The 4,373-nt window shown below is 42.9% G+C and overlaps 1 non-coding gene across 1 annotated transcript; it reads left to right on the top strand.

Annotated features, from left to right (window-relative positions):
* Nucleotides 1-2,174: 2,174 nt before the first annotated feature.
* On the top strand, nucleotides 2,175-2,277 carry LOC150001815 (U6 spliceosomal RNA). The gene has a single exon (XR_016513275.1). It is a non-coding gene; the product is annotated as a U6 spliceosomal RNA (small nuclear RNA).
* The last annotated feature ends 2,096 nt before the right edge of the window (nucleotides 2,278-4,373 follow it).

The following is a 4,373-nucleotide window of genomic DNA, read 5'->3' as shown; positions in this document are numbered from 1 at the left end:
CTGGTGTAGTTATCCATAACTTCCCTGTAATTTTCTTGGAGCTGTTGATAACTTCTTTGGAGGTTGTCATAGTTGTTTTTGAGGTTGTCGAGTATATTGAACTTCTTCACCACTATTGTTTTGAATTCCATGTCTGACATTTGGGCTATGTCTGTTCCATCTACCTCTCTTTCTGGGGATTCCTCTTTTCTTTTCATTGAGAGGTTGTTTCTGCATTTTACCATGTTGGATTCTTCTTGTTTGTTTTTGTTTTTTGGATTTGTCTGCTTTGACTTCCCACCTGTGTGGTATGAGATTCTTTATAGGAGATCTTGCATTTTCAGTGGTGCAGTCCCTTTGTTCTCCTGAGCCTGATGTTCTTGGGTTACCCTTTATGTCGTTTGTTTATGCTGTCTGATTATATTTTAGATGCTCTTTGGTAGGATCTTCCCTCTGGCTACTTGATTGAGAGTCACTCTGTCCACTTTGTCTTGAGTTCTTTTGTTGGAGACGCTATTAAAAACATAAACACACAGTCCAGGCAGGAAACCCACACCCTCAAAAATATCTTCCACTCTCTATCTCGCTATTGTCAGCAAATGAGCCAGTATTAATATAAATACGGAGGTTAGGGCTTTTATACTATAGGAAGAATAGGTAAGAGTTGTTTTTAAAGAGGAAAAATATGATTTTTGAGAGAGGGGATCATAGATTAATAATAGCACAAAGTAGTGTTGAGACTATGCAAGACAGTAGGTAATATTTACATTGTATGTTAATAATAATAAAAAGAAAAGAGGGAAGTATGCAGAATGTAGTAAGAAAGTGGAATTGTATAGTATTAGATTTATATAGTAGTTATATCCTATGTATTGAGTGTGAAAGAAAGGCTAAACTAGACAGACAAACAAATAAACAAAAATTAAAGAGGAAGGATGAGAAAAAGAGATTGTGTGAAAGAAGTTAAAGAGATAGTTTTAAAAAAATAAAAAAGATAAAAGCAAAAATTAAAATGAAAATAAAAAATAAGAAATTATAAAAATAAATATAAAATAAAATACAAATTAAAAACTAAATAGGAATAAAAATTTTTAAAAATACAAAAGGAAAGTTTTTACTCAGTTCAGCCTTTGTGTGTCATCTTCTTTTTCTGGATCCATAGCTTGACTGAGGCGGGCCAGAGGTTACTGATCCTTGCAGCAGTGGTGTGTGCCCGCTGTGTCCAGTGAATTTGTTTTGTGTTTATTGGAGCCAGCCGGGGTGCTAGTGTGCATGTGTGCATGCTCGTGCAAAGTGGCCTGTGCACTAGCTTCAGATCTGCCGAGCCGCGCCCCGGGAGTTTGTCTCTAGCCCCTTGGGGCGGGGCCCCAGACACGTGTGCGCATTGTACGTGAGCCTCTGGGAGTCGCTGCCACCCACTGTTCCAGTGCAGCAGGTGCCCACTATTGCTGCACCCGCCTGGGCAGGCACAAGCAGAGCGCGCCCAAGTGGTCTGCGTTCCGGCCTGGCGTGCACTGGGGCTGGCAAGGGGTATCTGTGCACCGTCTTCTGTGTGCCCAGCGGGCCCTCCCTGCGCCTGTTGGGGCACTGATCTTATGTCTATTGGGGTGTGTCCGAGGGGCACCTGGATGTGCGTCCCCAGGCACCTGGGCCAGTGAATGAGGGCACTTTCCTGTGCACGCCTGCAGGACCCAAGGGGAGGGTTGGGGAGTGGGCGAGCGCACTTCTGCACCTGCGCTCCTCAAGAATGTCCTATCACCCCCGACCTTTTCTCCCCTCTCTGCTATTCACAAGAGAAAAATATAAAGGAAAATCACGTTCTTACATGCACAGCAATACGCTGTTTCTTGTCTTTCAGCGCCAGATGACACCTGGCCCACTCCTGGCTCTGCCAGCAGGCAGAGATCTACTCTCCTCCTGATTCCTCTCTGGGGAAGCCAAACAGGTCAGTCCCAGATGGTTTTCTCTAATCTAGCCATGCCAAGGCTCAACTCCTGCCAGTATCCAGCTGCTCACTGAGATGTTCTGTCTGTAATTAGTCCAAACTACAGCCGAGTATCGGGAGCCAGAAGGCACCGCCTCCCCTCACTCCTCCGCCATCTTCTCTCTTTAACCTAAACTATTTTTTAATTATCTCAATTGCTATAATGTGTGTATTTGATCATGACACCCTACCCTGTATAAAAAGTAACCTAGTGTTTACTTCAGCAGCACATGCACTAAAATTGGACAATTCAGAGATTAGCATGGCCCATGTGCAAGAATGATATTCAAATTCATGAACTGTTCCATACTTTTATTCCCAGCTTTTCTTTATTGATTATATTGTTACAATAGTTCCAATTTTCTCCCCTTTACTCCCCTCCACCTAGCATCTCCCTTCCCCAGTAATACCCCCCCAAGTCCATACCCATGGTTCGTAAAAAAAACCTATCCCTCCCTCTCAGATATTAAGACCCTTTGTGATCTTGTAAAGGACAATGGGCGAAGGTCTCGAGCTCCTCTAGCTGCTTCAAGCTGGACATGGTCGTCGTCCTACCTATCCTTGGGTCCAGAAATCCCTAATAATAGTGGGGGTGTGGAGGGGAGGGTGGCCTTCCCACATGGGGAAGGATCGTGCAGGCTCCAGGTCAGTTGGCTGTCTCTGGACAATGGCATGCTTGGTTTAACAGGCTGGCATCTTTGTGTTCTGGGGGCAACAGATTTGACAAAAAGGGTTACAAGACATCATTCAATCCATAACTACTAGATGACAAAAGGCAGGGATTAATTTTTCAATGTTCCACATTAGGAAAAAAAAAAGGGGGCTTCTTTGGAGGAAGGTGTGCTAGGCACATCTCGCCTGTCCAAAACCCTTTTGCCCACCATACTTAATTTGGGCTGAGGGAAATAGTTTATGTTTCCCCCCTCTCAGACCTCTGGGCCCCTTCTGTCCAAGCCATTAGGATAGAAAAGAGAAACCAGTTTTAAAGTGAAGCCCATAGACCACCCCATTCTTCCCCAACCCAGCCATTTAGTTCAGCCAAACCATTGAGTCTCAGGAGGCAGCGCTGCAGAGAGGATCAAGTGAGGCTTATGCGTACACACAATCACTCAGGTAATGAGATCATAGGCTTATGCCCTTTGAAAACAGAAAACACATGTTAATTTATGTAACATAACCAACAAACAAGTCTCTAAATCTGTAAGACTGTCTTATTGGGAAGACAACCAGTTGCAAGGCATTTGACATTCTACTTGCCTGCAACTTAAATCTCTTTGGTGATATCACAGACATGGTTTAATTTTCAAGTGAAACCATATTTTAAATGAGAAGAAACTTTAAAGACGGTTAGCTGCACTACTTTACAGTCTGCCACTGATCATTGTGATTTTCCTTGAATAATGATTTTTCTCCCTAAGATTACCCTCATTGTCTTTAAAGGGACTACATTAAGTTCATTTTTAATTTATCCTGTTCATTTGCATAAACATAACAAGAGCAGCAAATGATCACTTATGATCTTTAGTTCTGCTTTGCTGGAACTTACACAGGGAACATTTAGGGTGACCCTCAGTCTGCTCTTCAGGGCACAGAAGCTCGGCCACATAACTGGCATTCATCCTTGCCTGTACACACCTGTCCTTTCCAATTCTTTCTGGTTTTCCATTGTGCCTTAAGGTCACTTCTAGCCATCTTTCAAGAAAACAACCTTCTTTCCTTCCCTGGAGAGATTGCTGTGGACCGCACAACCAACCATGGTAGCAGGCCTTTTATCTCGCGGGCTTTTATTACCTTTGAAAGTCAATCTCAGTTCCTCAGGGCTTTTTGGTAACAACCTGAGCCCAAGCATGTCTCCTTTAGGCTTGACATTCCAGTCAAAGGCTTGGTCAAAAAAAAGGAACCTCTATTAACAACTGGTCTTATTAGTTCTATGCAAAGAAACTTAAGTCATTACTTACTTGTTTAGAATGCCAAACTCTGGAGAGATCAAATAGGGAGAAAAATATACAACGTGAAGGAAAATCTTTGTCCTAATATTCACTGAACTGGCATTTCCATTCTTCATATTTTCATTTTTCCCCCACTAAAAAAAATTTTTTGTTTGTTTTTCCATTACAGTTGTCTCACGTTTTTTCCCCTCTTGCTTCCCCGCACCTTACCCCTCCCTTCCCCCACATTCAGTCCCCACTCAGTTGCCCATGCCCGTGGGTCATTTATACATGTTCTTTGACTTGACCTTAACCCTTCTTACCCCCTTTTCTCCCTCCCAGCTCCCCCCTTGTTACTGTTAGTCTACTTCTTGTTTACATAGCTCTGGTTCAATTTTGCTCATTTGTTTGTGTTGTTCATTAGTTTCCTGTAATAGGTGACAGCATAAAGTATTTTTCTTTCGTTGCCTGGCTTATTTCGC

Source organism: Furipterus horrens, unplaced genomic scaffold (assembly GCF_987537825.1).
Source record: "Furipterus horrens unplaced genomic scaffold, mFurHor1.1.pri manual_scaffold_9, whole genome shotgun sequence".
NCBI lineage: Eukaryota > Metazoa > Chordata > Mammalia > Chiroptera > Furipteridae > Furipterus > Furipterus horrens.
Note: the sequence above shows the minus strand (reverse complement) of the source record. Positions and strands in the feature narration are given on the sequence as shown.